The sequence below is a fragment of the Triticum dicoccoides genome, chromosome 3B (genome assembly GCF_002162155.2).
Source record: "Triticum dicoccoides isolate Atlit2015 ecotype Zavitan chromosome 3B, WEW_v2.0, whole genome shotgun sequence".
NCBI classification, from domain to species: Eukaryota; Viridiplantae; Streptophyta; class Magnoliopsida; order Poales; family Poaceae; genus Triticum; species Triticum dicoccoides.
Genome location: NC_041385.1, coordinates 343,170,667 through 343,186,705, shown reverse-complemented (window position 1 = coordinate 343,186,705; position 16,039 = coordinate 343,170,667). Strand labels below are relative to the sequence as shown.

Genomic DNA, 16,039 nt, shown 5'->3' with positions numbered 1-16,039 from the left:
CACCGGATCCCAACAAACACACCGCAAAAATTGATTACATCGGATAGAACTCCAAGAACATTGAGGAGAACATTGTATTAAGATCAAATAGAGAGAAGAAGCCATCTAGCTACTACCTATGGGCCCGTAGGTCTATGGTAAACTACTCACGCATCATTGGAAAGTGATGTAGGGCGGAACCCTAGGGGCCGATCTTTCACGTTTGGAGAGGATCCCTACGAAGAACATGAAGAACACGAGGAGGGGAATGAAGGAAATCACGGGGAAACACAAGAGAAAACACTCAACCCACGAGAATATGATCACACATGTGCTAGATCCGATAAACACAAAGAGATACACGGTCCAAATCCAACAAAGGACGATACAAGCGACGGTAGTTCATCTCCAAGAGGAGGTCTTGAATCCACGAGGGATCTTCTCGTAAAGGGGTCTTGAATCCAGATGGACCTTCTTCTAAGAGACCGCGGTCTCTCACGAGGAGGAGATCCGTATGGATGAGCAAAGCTCTATCTCAAATGAGCTAAACCAATGCTAACCCTAACTAGGAGGAGGTGGGAGAGTATATATAATGCTAGCCCACGAAGGGGTAAGTGAGAGGGGGATACATGGGCCCTTGGCCCGTTCTCTACGCACAGGCACACTACAAGAAATATGTCAACTAGTGACCTTCTGTTAGTGACCCTGGAAGAATTGGTCATAGAACTATGACCATTTCAGACTAATTGGTCAAAAGCTGTTCGGGGGGCTCCAAACCCTAAACTATAACGACCATTTTGGTCAGAAAGGTCGTAATTTCCTTACATGAAATGGTCATAAAGCAGATAGCACTGGTCCGCTGCCTTATTTCTAGCTGATCATGACCAATATAGATGGTCATAACCTTGTAAATTTTTGTGGGTTGCTATGACTCGGCGCCACCTCATCAGTTTTGCCTATGTGTCATGTCCATGTGGAAGTTTTTGCCCTAGGTTGTGAAGCAACCTATATTTCTGTCATTCCCAAAATTCCCAAAAAAATCTCATAAATTCTTTGGGTCATATCTTCGTCAAATATGTAAAAAACCTTCCTTGCCTAGTTCAAAAATAATTCAAAAATATTCATTTTCCTATTCTGTTCAAAAAAACACTTTGTGAAGGAAGTACCACTTTGGCATGTCCAAATGGTATCCATTTTCTACGTTGCTTTCCTATGCCCAAATAACCATCCTCCACCAAATGCCAGCTTAATCCATTCATTATTTTGAGCCCATCTTCAACATTGGTATTTATGTCCAGTGTTGGACTTTGCAAAGCAAGTACCACCTTGGCTCCTCCTTTTGAGATGAAAATTTGTGAAGACGGTCTTCTTAGTAACTTGTCATCCTCAGCCAAAACTCACACCCATTAGCCATGTGCATTTCCCGTACCGCTAATCAAACACTTGGCTGCTTATTCATATTTGAGCATCGATCGGTCTCCTCGTGAGAATCTTATGTTGTGATTTTCTTCCTCGCACCTACCTGGGGAGTGCCCAACCCACTAGACATGCCTAGGTCACCCAGAACACATGGCAACGCCACGGTCACGCGGTGACCACGCGGCAGGCATGCGAGTTTACACGCTCTAAAGTTGGGGCCCTCGACCACCATCCAAACCTCGACGTATCGCCACCAAACCATGTATTTATGATTAAATAGGTACTTATGTACCTAGAAATGATTTTTGGAAAAAATAAATAGCAAACTATGAGGTAGCTGCAGTTCAACTTTGACCCGCTTCCTGCTGAATCGGCGGGAATTTGTCTTTTTCACCAGAGGTGGATCAAGACTTTTGACACCCAACCATTTTGTCAATTGTGCATTAAATATGGCCTAGTATTTTAGAAAATTGATTTGGTACAATTTTGCATTAAATATATGGTAGGTCCTTCACAAAAAAAACTCATTTCAGGCACTCAGAAAATGGAAAATGAATTTTCCGTGCAAAGAAAATGAAAAGTCCCTTAGGCAACATTGTTTGGAATTCCAAGATGCACCCTTGTTCACAATATGAAATCATTTGAACAAACTATGCCATGAATGTGGCCATAAGATTGATCATTTGGCTTGAAAGCCATGAATCTTCATGCATGATAGCTCATTTCTAAGAACACTTTTTTAAAATAATTGCCGTATTACAAGTTTATTATTTTTCCTAGAAACTTGGTCATGTATAATGACACAATGCGAAGGTTTTCCAATTTTTTGATTTTTTTTTGAATTGTTTATGCCCATTTCAAAATGTGGTCAAAACGGCGGGCTTGGCCATTCCTAGCTAGTGGTTGAATCTTGGAATTTTTTGGTGTTTCTCTAATTGAATAGATACTTATGTACCTAGAAATGATTTTTGGAAAAATAAAGAGCAAACTATAAGGTAGCTGCAGTTCAAATTTGACCCGTTTCCAACTGAATCGGCGGAAATTTGTCTTTTTCACCAGAGGTGGACCAAAACTTTTTACACCTAACCATTTGGTCAATTGTGAATTAAATATGTCCTAGAATTTTATAAAACTGTTTTGGTACAATTTTGCAACAAATATATTATAGGTCCTTCACAAAAAAACTAATTTTGGGCACTCGAAAAATGGAAAATGATTTTTTCGTCCAAAGAAAATGAAAACTCTCTTAGGCAACATTGTTTGGAATTCCAAGATGCACCCTTGAGCACAATATGAAATCATTTGAACAAACTATGCCATGAATGTGGCCATAAGATTGATAATTTGGCTTGAAAGCCATGAATCTTCATGTATGATAGCTCATTTCTGAGAACACTTTTTTAAAGTAATTTCCGTATTACAAGTTTATTATTTTTCCTGGAAACTTGGTCACATATAATGACACAATGCGAAGGTTTTCCAATTTTTTGATTTTTTTAATTTTTAATGCCCGTTTCAAAATGCGGTCAAAACAGCGGGCTTGATCGTTCCTAGCTAGTGGTTGAATCTTGGAATTCTTTTGGTGTTTCTCTGATTAAACAGATACTTATGTACCTAGAAATGATTTTTGGAAAAAAAATAAAGAGCAAACTATAAGGCAGCTGCAGTTTAAATTTGACCCGTTTCCAGCTGAATTAGTAGAAATTTGTCTTTTTCACCAGAGGTGGATCAAAAACTTTTTACACCTAATCATTTGGTCAATTGTTCATTAAATATGTCCTAGTATTTTAGAAAATTGATTTGGTACAATTTTACAACAAATATATTATAGGTCCTTCACAAAAAAAACTCATTTTGGGCACTCGAAAAATGGAAAATGAATTTTTCGTCCAAAGAAAATGAAAACTTCCTTAGGCAACATTGTCCGCCATTCCAAGATGCACCCTTGTGCACAATATGAGATGATTTGAACAAACTATGTCATGAATGTGGCCATAAGATTGATCGTTTGGCTTGAAAGCCATGCATCTTCACTCTTGATAGCTTGTTTCTAAGAACACTTTTTAAAAATAATTGCCATATTACAAGTTTATAATTATTGCTGGTAACTTGGCCACATATAATCACACAATGCAAAGGTTTTCCAATTTTTTGATTTTTTTGAATTTTTTTGGCCCGTTTCAAAATGCGGTCAAAACGGCGGGCATGATCATTCCTAGCTAGTGGTTGAATCTTGGAAAACTTTTATTGTTTGTGTGATTAAATAGATACTTATGTACCTAGAAATGATTTTTGGAAAAAATAAAGAGCGAACTATGAGGCAGCTGCAGTTCAAATTTGACCCGCTTCCAACTGAATCGACCGAAATTTGTCTTTTTCACTAGAGGTGTATACAAACTTTTTACACCCAACAATTTGGTCAATTATGCATTAAATATGTCCTAGTATTTTAAAAAATTGATTTGGTACAATTTTGAAATAAATATATGGTAGGTCCTTTACAAAAAACTCATTTTGGGCACTCGAAAAATGGAAAATGAATTTTTAATCAACCATGACCAAATTTTTAGTTAACTACGACCAATTTAGATGGTCATGACATCATACACGTGTGCTGCATTTTGATTGGTCTGTGGGCGTTTCACGCGGATCGTGGATGGATCACCGTCGGATGCTCCCGGATCCAACGGTTGTCCTCACCCGAAGCCCACCTAAGCCGAAACCCTAGCTCTCCTGAGTCCTCGTGCACATTTCCATCCACCCCCGCCTCCTTTTTTCCTTGCCTCGCTCTCTTCTCCTTCCTCTCGCCTAACCCTCACCGATCTCGATCTGCTGCCGCCCCCACCACCACCATCGACGACCCACCATCCCCACCACCCCCGTCGCCCTCTACTCCACAGCCGGCACCCCTACCCTCTCCTTCTCCCCTCTCCCATCCCAGATCCATTCGACCGCGGCGACCACCTCCTCCATGGCCACCGTGCCCATGGCCACCTCCTCCGGCTAGCGACCGCATGCACTCCGCCGCCAGCACCACCTCCCCTCCCCTCCCCTCCCTGGCTAGAGGTCCCCTCCCCTCCAAGGGCCCGCCGCTGATGAAGTCTGGCAAGGCCGGCTTTGAGGGCCCGCAGGAGGCGCAGCACCGCATCCGCATCACCCTCTCCTCCAAGAGCGTCAACCTCGAGAAAGGTAGGATACTTCCTCCTTGCTTCCTTCCTTTCTTCCGGTGATGATTGATGGGTGGATCCCCTTCTTCTTCCTCCTCTTCTGGTCTCGTTGATCTCGTCAATCTGACTAATGCGTGCGTGTTCCGTGTGTGCTCCCTCGTTGGCTCCCATTTTTACTTCGCTTCTGTGCCCTGTTTGCTCGCAGTCATGCAACAACCGGCCTCGCTAAAACTTTTCTCTATGGAATCAGGCTGCTTAGGGTTGGATGATATAGGGAAGTAAATTGGTTGTATGGACACTTCTTTGTTGTTAGCTGTTAGCCAAGAGATCAACTGTCCCAGATGAAGTTCATAGCCCAGAGGATTTTAGTAGTGAACTAGCGATCGATCCTACTGTCGTGGCGACGATGTTAGTAGTGAACCAGATCAATGATATCTTTAAGTACCGCCACTCGGAGCAGGCTCTGTTCCATTTTTAAATTGACCAGCATGCTAATGCTACAACAAACATTGTGAATGCATTTATATCTTTGTTACTGGAGGCTATACAACGATCCACCGTCATCACTAACTCAATCTTGTGCCTTTGTGTGCTCAGAAATGCTGCCTATATCCTGCTTTTTGTACTCGGAAACATGTAAAGCATATAATTACCATTTTTTTTCTACGTTGCTGGGCCTAGTTGATAGAGAAAAGAGGGCACAAGCAGGACTGGTTCCTGGCTTCCTGTTGCTATTTGTGTGGAGTTCTTCTAGAGGGTTGACAGTGCGTATATAATCTGGCGTGGACCTGGATTCTTGGTTGCAACTTTAGGGATGGAACCTGCCATCGATCAATCTCCTGTTAACTTGCTGAAACTGCTCCTGCAAAAACTTCTTTGTTGAAAATGCAAAAAAATGTGCATTGGTTCAGAAAACCCAAATGCTCTTTGCCGTTCTAGGAAAGCTCTTTTTTGTTTAATGGATCTCTTTTAGTCAACCCCTGGACTGATTCAGGAGGAGATATTTCCATCTTTTTAACACTGTCACCACAAATTCAGATGTGGTTCAGACTTGTGGATGCTTCTCATTGACATGGTCTCACTGCATCTGCATTCCTCATATCTGTGTGTGTCTGGGTACAATCCATCTGCACATCCTATTCTTTGTTTCAGCTGTAGTTCAGGCCGTGTGCTGATAATTTAATTCAATTCATCCGGTTAATGTTTTCGCTACAAATTCAGCTCTAGTTCAGGCTTTCTTCTTCTGACTGCCATGATTCTCACTTCATATACTAGCTTAGAGTGATAATCATCGTCAGAATAATACTCATTCATGTTCCCTTTTTCTGTGTGTATATGCAGGGTAATCTGCACACCTACAGGTTCTGCGACAACGTGTGGACATTCATCCTGACGGACGTGCAGTTCAAGAACGAGGAGACTACCGAGTAGGTCGGCAAGGTGAAGATCGTGGCCTACGACTCCAAGCTACTCAGCCAATAAGAAGCTCACATGAGCTGGCTCCCGGAGGCGGGGCTCGTCCGATCCCCGCCTCCGCTAGAGAAGAACTCCACCACCACTGCCGCCACCACTGGTCGGCGCTGCTCCACTTCATCAACGTCCCCGACAAATGTCGTCAGCTAGTACTATGACAATATGTAGCGTGCAGAGGGGGAGTACATTTGTTCCAGCTGCTTAGATTACTCAAGGGTAAAATCATCCAACCTCCCCCAGATTGGCTGCTTGGTCCACTCTAGCGCCATTCCGGCCTCGGTGTCCAGTGATTTAATTTGTGGTTGTATAGTAGCATCAGCACTGTGTGCTAATGTTTAGCACAGATGGTGTACATACGGTGTGTCTTTTTCTTCATTCACAGAAGTTAGAATAGCATCTTCACTGTAGTCCTACTTGCAACTCAACTAAACTGCAGCACAGTTCGAATATAGCACATGACACTGATGTAAAAGGTAGGCTTAACACTTTGGCTTGATCCACACAGGATCCTCCATTTGAAGGTATACTTAATAGACAGAATAAAGAGAAGAGAGTGTACTTAAACAACACTTCTTTTATGGGAGTATATACTTGTATCGTACAATAGCATCGGCTCATGCATTTTCAATTCCTCGTCTAGGCGATACCGAATTGTTCTGTTCATATTTGGGGTGATTCTCGTACAAAGATGTATTTCTCTTGGATTTATGTCTACAGAAGCTGCATGTAGAATTCTAGCCACTTACCTTTTTCATAGAAAGTAAAAGGGAAAAGGTTAATTTTAGCTATTAACATGGCCATGCTTGAAGTTTAATTTTTTTGAAACAGATATCAAGGGTAATTTGAGTTATTCGTCATCTCCAAAAGCTAAACTGTTGTAGTTCTGCTGACCAACCTGCATGTTTAACTTCAGGTGTGGGGAGGAGCTTGTGGCTGAGACTACATCCGCACAGATGCTGCAACCCATCACAGCGAGTTCCTCGGCCTCTGTTACGGCTGATGTAGCAGTAACTCAGGACACCATTCATGCCTCGCTACCACTTCTACATTTTCTTTCTCCATTCTAGTTACTTATGTGATTTATTCCTGGTACTTGTTGCTGATGTATTCTGATTACTTGTAGGGACCGGTATTGAGAGATTTTGGTGGTTGCTTTGAGTACATTTAACTTGGAGTTCTCCAGTACTCCTAGATTTGCTACTCAAACAAATTTTGAGTACTTGCACTGGAAAGGAGTTAAATACTCCCGGTACTTGCATAGGTTTAAAAATGACTTGCGTAGGTTTAAAATTACTCCTGGTACTTGTGATGAAACCAACAAGCAACTTGCTAACCTTTTTCGGTGTTCAATCATCTTTTCATTCTTAAATTTTAGTGTTCAGTTTCAGATTATACAAACTGGAAGTGTCTGTTGTTCTTTTTCTTTTTTGAACTAAACTAGAAGTAGGAATTCATTTTATTTGGTTAGTGTTGTAAATTGTCGATGCTTCCTTTTTGTTATTGGCTTATTGTTTGCTTGATTTGGACAGCTACAACTGAAATTATTATGATGCCATATTTTTGATATTACTCCATGCTCACCAAGTTATTGAGTTGAAGTTGTCGTTGTTTGCTGTCAAGATTTGCTTAGCCTGAATACATGGTTATGTTTTTGTGTACTGTTGTCCTGTTGTCTCTGTTGGATGGACAGCATCCCAGTACAAGTACTTGCTAGGTTTTACCTGTTCATTCAAATCTTGTTGGGTGTTGCAAGTTGCAACACTTGGATTATTTATTAATATAACCCAGCAGCGACACTTCCATTTTAACACATGTATTAGTGAGCTAAAACTACTAAAGTTCCTCCTTCTTCTTACCCAGAGTAGTACATCAGGCTTGTATTAACTTGTAGCCTAGTCACTGCAGTCATCTTGTGCTTTTATCTTCTATGTGATGTCATGTGCCTTTGAGTCATATATCTTTCTAGTCCCTCTATTTCCATAAATGTGACACTGTTTTGTTTCTAAATACTTGACACATACAAGTTTGAGGGCATTATCCTAAAACCATGCTATGATTGATCCATCTCCTCTACTTTGTTACTTGTGCTAAATTGAGATGTTACTCAAGGGTAGTGTTTGGGCCAGCATATATAAATGATATGGTTGCTTACTTTAATATGTGTGTTGGCTCAAAACTGTCAAAATATCTAGAAAGAGAGTGAACTCACTTCACAGATTCTTTCAATATTCAATGGTTATGGTTTTTTGCATTATGGATTCTTAATCTCAGTTGATTCCAGATTCTTCCAAGTGCTAGCTAGCTCAAAAAGCAAATCATCTTCATTTTGAATGCAACATTCTATCAGAATCCATTCTCCTACTCTTTTTCTTGTATTGTATGTCATCCATTGTTCAAACCTGTTTGTAAGTTCTTGTAGTGTGTCGCTCTGTTCAGAAGTGCATTTTTATTTTAGGATTTGCTTCCTGTGTGGTACTGGATGGCTGGGTATTAAAACAATTTGGTTACTATCGGAAGCACTTTAATTCTCTAGATTTAAACTTTGACAAGCATGCTGGATTACGTGATGGCATTCTATGATTCTGTTTAACAACTTCAATATATGTATGAATGTGCTCGAGTCCATGATTTATTGTTCTGATTTTTATTTGACCTCAAGATTATCTTCTTATTTCTCTTGTCCTTCTTGTGCAACAGGATTTGATTCGGTACAAGGGGTTTATCGTACCAGGCTCCTCATTTCTGCTGCTTCCATGCGATAGTGGTGGCGGCTGTGTTTTTCGGCATCGACTACAAAAAAAACCACGGTAAGCTCCTTTCCTTCCTCGGCTCCCCGCCTCTAGTGGTTGGTTTGAGCTTGTCATGGTCACGGAGCCACGACTATGGTGGTCACTCTGTGTTCATGGCCATCGTTAGGCTGGTATAGTCCATCCTTGCATGATGATGCTGTTGTTTGTTTTTTGTAGTTCTTTTGTCTGCCTGCTTGGTAATTATCATGCAATCAGTAGCCTGCCTGATGCAAGCTTGCTGAATATAAAGTTGAAATGTTGTGGAGAACATCAAAGAGAACGTCAAAGGGATATAAATGTTTTTTCCCAAGGTGAAATGCATTCCTCTATTGTTTTAAGTATGACAAGAGAAGTCTTGTGATGTAACCCTTATTTACTAACATAGTTATTTTTGTCTGCTGGATACCTACCTGTGTTTTAGATATACTCCCTTACAGGAGCTCCAGGCCTTTATGTTCACTCTTTTATAGGAGCTCCAGGCCTAATTTGTTTGGAGTTTGAAGCCGTGAAGCCAGAATATAATTTGAGCAATTTTGAAATTTCAGATATGTGGGACCAATGTATGGCATTATGACTAGTGGGACCCATCTAACTACTGGGGCCAACTTGAAAATATAATCACAGAAAATGGAAAATCAATTAATTCTAAGAAGGCTAAGGCCCAAAAATAAAGCTGGAATATTGGGCTTGGCCCATGCAACCCATGATAATTGACTTGAAAAAATATCGAATTTGTTGGGCTAGGCCCATGTAGAATAGCAAACTGGACCGGGCTGAATCTTGTCACTGACCTTTTGAATTGGTCGCAATTTTGCCACGTCAGCTTGCCACGTCGGATCCGACGTGGCCTGGGCAGACAGCCAGTGACCAAAACAAAAGGTCATAGGTTCAACGACCTTCTGTTTTGGTCGTAAACGTCTACGACCTTCTCTGTGAGAAGGTCGTTAATGTAATGTCCCAAAATTCTAAATTGTGGAATGTTATATTTAAATAGATAGTTATGAATGATTATTTGATTGATTGTGTGAAACTGAGTGAAATTTGAAACTTTTGAAAGTTAAATGAGAGGGAATAAAAGGACTTTCCCAAACTTTCATCTGGCTTTATGATCTTCGGGAATTCAAATTCTTTTCATCACAAAACTCTAGAGAGAAGATGACATGACTTCTTCCATTTAATTAAATGAAAAAGGGTTTTGAAAAGAATTGAATTTCATTTGAAAATATTTCAAATTCAGAAAACTTTAAGCAACTCAATGATTTTCATGAGAGAAGATAAAATGACTTCTTCAAAACATATGAAATATGAGTTGGAAGTTTAAAGGGATCAAATTCAAAGTCCCTTTGAAATTATTTTCAAATCTGGAGTTATTTGGATTTTATATAAATTATTTTTCTCCAAAAATAAAATATATGGAAAATAGGGTAACATGATTCCCTACATCAAAAAATGGAGAAAGATAGATTTGAATTAATTTTGGTATTTTTAAAATGTTTTTATTGGATTTTAGTAGAGTAGGAGCACTGTTTGAATTATTTAAGTTTGTGAGGATTTTATTAGATGCAAAAAAATGTTCAGGTTGTAGGAAATCTTTTCTGAAAAATTTGACATATTATATGCCTATATAATATTTTTGTTTATTTTTTTATTGTTTTTTCTTTGTCTAGAAAAATGTTTTTTTTAACTTCTCCTCAGACCGATTGGGTCGAAGCCCAGCCGGCCCAACAGCGCCGTTGTCTCCCTTGCGCGTGCCCGAGCAGGACTCCCCGAATCCGAGCCGCCGCCACACTACAGGAATCAGCTATTTTGCCATCAGCCACGGCGGACGGCAAAGGCACGGATGGCGGACGACAAAGGTCTCTGCCGTCCGCCGCAGACGGCAAAAGTGGACGGCAACGTACGGGACGGCAAAGAGCTACATTGCCGTCCGCTTCGGGCGGCTGATGGCAAAGGGTCCTTTGCCATCAGCTGCCGACGGCAAAGAATACTGATGGCAATAATTGCGTTGTTACTCCGTTAGGTGGTTAACGGCAAGCCTTTGCCATCAGCCGCTGACGGCAAACATCGGAAGGCCTTTGCCGTCCGCGGCTGTAGGCAAAGTTTTTTTTTCTTTGCCGTCAACCACTGTTGGCAAACTGACCTAATAGGTTAGCCTCCCAGGAAGCACAGTTGCCTACCACGTGGCCTCTTTGCCGTCCGCTATTGATGGCAAAGAGACCTTTGCCGTCGGTGGCTGATGGCAAAGAGCCTGCATATTGGCTCTTTTTTCTGTTTTTTTTAAATCCAACAATTTTCACAGCAAATATATATGACATATATAGATATATTTCACAGAGCTATTTAACAGCACATAAGTTTCATCGTACATACATATATAGTTCCATCCACTCATACATAGCAAGTTCCATCAAGATAGCAAAGTTGCACATACATATTACAATGCAAAGTTTCATCAAGATAGCAAGTTCCATCGTAGCAAGCTAGAAGAATACTAGAAGAGAATGAAATTAAAAACAAGCACTCCATCATAGCAAGCTAGCTTCCGAGAAGTGATTGAAATCTGGAAAATGGCAAATAAGAAAGTTAGGAAAAGGTGACTAGAAGAAGAAGACTAGAAGAAGAAGCACGCCATCATTTGTGAGGTAACTTAGGTGAAATGGATCGTTTATGAGCTAACTTAGGTAAAATGCATCATTTTAGAGCTAATGAAGGTAAAATGGATTGTTTATGAGCTGACTAAGCTAATTATATCTTTTTTTACATAAGTAAGGTAAGTACATGTCATTATTGAGCAAACCTAGTTAACTAAGCATATTATAACTAACTTAGGTCATTTTGGAGGAAACAAAGCTAAGTATAGATCGTTTTAGAGCTAACTTAGGTAAAATGGCTGGTTTTGGAGGTCAGTAAGCTTATTAAGTCATTTTGCAGGAAAAGAAGCTACGTCTAGGTCATTAAGGTAAGCATATTGGATGAAATAAACCTAAGTCTAGGTCTTTATGCATTTGTTAAGCAAAAAACTAGAGAAACTTACCTTGATCATGGAGGTGTGGGAGCGGGCTGGCTCAGGCCAGTAGCTGGAGAAGGATCGTGTGATGCTTGTGTGGAGTAACGCTGCACCAAAGATCATTTCCAATGTTTCGTTAGCATGATGACACTCAAATGTTAAGACTAGCAAGTAACGTCCATTCAAATTAAACTCACCATGGTCTCAGGAGCAATCTCTGGATCAATGGCTATGGAACCATGGGACCTCCCGCCACTAGATATCATCACCTGCTCTGGATTGTAGGGGATCTAGCTCGGGTTAAACTCCTCCCCTTTCCTTGCCTTCCCCTTGACTTGCTTGTAAGAGGCAGTGTGGGCCATGGCATACGGGTCGTACCCCTCTGGCACCTTATCCGTCTTATTGTAGCATGCCTGAAAGAGAGAAACAAAGTAAATTAGTAATTAAAGGACTCAAGCTAGCATGATGAATGAATTGCATTAATAATGAAGCAAACCACATTACCCAATTCCGCCCGAACTGATATAAGCTGGAGCTACCTTGATGGTGTGGCACACCTTCAATTTGGGCACGTTTGTCCTTGGCCTCAGTCGGCTCCCCTTCCATCTTTCAACACCTGCCATGACAAAGAGTAAACGAAATTAGTACAACATAAAAAAAATACCGACATGAATAATAATATGTATATCACTTAAGTGTATCATCATCAAGTACAACATAAAAAAATTGAATACCTGACACTACTAATAATCTCGATCAGTATCATCAATAAATGCATAATCATCATCATCACTATAATCAATGACGGGCTCATAGGGTTCAGTGGCATCAACATGTGGAAGGCCACCTTTACGTAATCGGTCAAGCATTGAGAGGTCGTCCGCAGCAGTAACCTCTTCTTGTTCCGGCTCTTCTTGTTCCTCCTCTGGGGTGATGTGGGATTCACTGTCGCTGTCTACTTCAATGTTTTGGGGTGAAGTATACCGGTTCTTCAAACGCTTTTTGGAAAGACGTGTCTCTTGGAAGAATTCTCCTTCATATGTGTCTGGGTTAATGTGAGGTTCATAATCCTCTTCCTTTGGGAGAGATAGTCTAGCACATGGCGGCACTTCATAAACGACATCCCAACCTTTCAGATTTGGATTAGTTTGGCAGGCCCAGGGTAGATAGAATACTTGGGTCGCCTGTTGAGCCATAATATAGACATCAGGAACATCTAAATTGGTGCTTTGGTTGATTTCAACTAGCCCTATATGCTCATGAGTCCTTCTAGTCTCCTTCGGCTAAAACAAATAACATTTGAAGACTACGACATTCGGTGGGTTTTCACCATAGAATAGAAGTTCATAAATTGCTTCAACTCTCCCATAATACTCGGTACCTCCTTCGCCGATAGCAGATACACAACAATTTGTAGACTTTCGGTCGGCCATAGATAGCTCTTTGCCATAGGTACGGAAACGATACCCATTGATGTCGTATTTGTCAAATGAACTGACTTATAGTCAAAACCATTAGCGACTTGTCTCAATGCGGCGTCCATAGACTCTGAATTAGCCTACAAGTTTAATATGAAAGGATTGTTGCATTACACACAAATTAGCGAATGAAATGAAATTGTCTAATAGAATTTACCGTTTGTTTGAACCAAGAGATGAAACCGGGATAGCCGCCTCCTTGCTTTGCGAGAATCTCGTACTCTTCGACGGAATCCTTTTGGATCACCGCTCCATACAAGAATAGGGCGACGTATCGACTGTATTAAATATCCAGGAATAAGAGCAGTTCAAAGGAAATAGAAGTTGCGAAACAATGTACCGAGAACTTACTCGATGTACGGCCGCACTTCTATCAGGTTGTTGAAGATATACAACGAAATGGTCCGCCATTCTTCGTTATCCAAAGATACTGGATTTGAAACACTGGCTGGTGCGAGATTGCCTTTGAATAGACTGAGGTTGGATCCACCCTTTTTAGGCTCGTCAGCATTGTACCGAGGCTTCGGATTATGCAAATGACGATTTTTGGTTTCGTAGTGTGCTGTCACGAAGTTTGTCGCCTCCTCAGTGATGAATGCCTCAGCCATAGACGCTTCAATTCTACGTTTATTTTTACATTTTTCTCAAAGCGTCTTCTGCATCCTCTCAGTTGGGTAGCACCAACGATTTTGCACGGGCCCCCCCAATCTTGCCTCGGTCGGGAGATGCAAAATCAAATGCTGCATTGGATTAAAGAAGCCCGATGGAAAGATCTTCTCTAACTTGCAGATCAACTCTGGCGCCAACTCTTCCATTTCTTCTAGCACACCAGGCGATAGTTCTTTCGCACAAAGAACACGGAAGAAATAGCTGAGTTCTGCCAGTATTAGCCATTCATCCTCAGGGATGAAGCCACGTAACATCACCGGCATTACCCGCTCAATCCATATGTGCCAATCATGACTCTTGAGACCAAATATCTTCAATTTATCAAGACTCGCTCCCCTCTTTAGATTCGCTGCATACCCATCGGGGAACATCAACTGCATTTTCACCCACAAGATAATTTCCCTCATAGCTGGCCTTCCAAGATTGAACCATGCCTTTGGCTTCGTCCAGTTCTACTTTCCTTTCGGTTCTTTCATGTTTTGTAACGGCCTATCACATAGCGCCTCCAGATCGACTCTAGCCTTAGTATTATCCTTTGACTTCCCATCTATGTTGAACAATGTACCAAAAAGTGCCTCAGTGATATTCTTCTTAGTGTGCATCACGTCGATGTTGTGTGGGCAAAGGAGGTCTTTGAAGTAAGGCAGATCCCATAAGCATGTTTTGTGAGTCCAGGCGTGCTCAGAATTATACCCCTTGAAGTACCCTGGACGCTTTGGATCTGGCTCGAGAGTGTTTAACTGATCCAGGGTCTGTCGGCTTGTCAACGCAGGTGGTGCAAAGTTTTTTACAACTCTACCTCTGATGAAGTTCTTCTTATCTTTCCTGAACTTATGGCGAGGATCCAGGAACTGTCTATGCATGTCAATGCAAGAAAACTTGCGACCGGCCTGAAGCCAACGAAACTCAAGAGCTCCCTTGCATGTGTGGCACGGGAACCTTCCATGCACACACCAGCCAATGAATAGCGCATACGCCGGCAAGTCATGCGTCGAGTACATGTACCAAACACGCATTATGAAGTTTCGTTTGCTATAGGCGCGTATGTCTTGAACCCATTATCCCAGGCTTCTTGCAATTCGTCCTTAAGCGGCTGCATGTAAACATTCATATTTTTCCCCGGATAGTTGGGCCCTGGAATTATCAACGTCAGGAAAATGTTCTTTCTTTGCATAATCTGTCCGGGGGAGAGATTGAGTGGAAAGACAAATACGGGCCAACGACTGTATTGGGCTGCCATCATACCAAACACACTGAACCCGTCGGTGCTGATGCCGACTTGAGGATGCCTCGGATCTGCCGCTTTGTCAGCATGTAATTCATCAAACTTTTTCCACGCAGCACCATCCGATGTGTGTACCATCATTAGATTACCATCTGCATCTAGTTCGGTTCTTTTGCCTATTTTGTGCCATGTCATCTGTCTGGCCGTCTCTTCGACCATGAAAAGACGTTGAAGTCTTGGTATGATTGGCATATACCGAAGAACACTAACAGGGATTTTGGTTTGTGTCTTCTCACCCATACCGTTGTCTACCACAATATACATGGAACACTTGCAAATGGGACAATAGTTCAAGTCCGCATAGTCAAGCCTAAATAAGGCACATCCTTTCTCACAGGCATGTATCTTCTCATAGGGCATCTTCAGTGCACAGAGGATTTTGTCCGACTAGTACAGGTTTGCAGGCATTACATGGCCTTTGGGTAGAAAGCATCCAAATACTGTCATAATTGCGTCATAGCATTCTCTGCCCAAATTGAACTGAGCCTTCAAAGCCATTACTTGTGAGATGGCATCCAACTGACAAAGTTCAGTGTGCTCGTGGAGCGGACGTTTTGAAGACTCCAACATTTCATTGAAGGCCTTTGCAGATTCCTCCATATCCTCGTCCGAATCCCGAGCATCATCATAGTCTTGCATCATGTTTTCCATCCCGGTACCATGCTCGTCGGTGCGACGATGATCCACCTCAGCTCAGTCACGTTGGGCAGACTCACCATGAAATGTCCACACCGTATAATCGGGCGTAAAACCATTCTTCTGCAGGTGTTTAC

The 16,039-nt window shown here is 41.5% G+C and overlaps 1 long non-coding RNA gene across 1 annotated transcript; it reads left to right on the top strand.

Annotated features, from left to right (window-relative positions):
* Window positions 1–4,166: 4,166 nt before the first annotated feature.
* Window positions 4,167–7,351, top strand: LOC119276029. The gene is made up of 3 exons (XR_005136208.1): window positions 4,167–4,587; window positions 5,907–6,254; window positions 6,952–7,351. It is a non-coding gene; the product is annotated as an uncharacterized LOC119276029 (long non-coding RNA).
* Window positions 7,352–16,039: the final 8,688 nt, after the last annotated feature.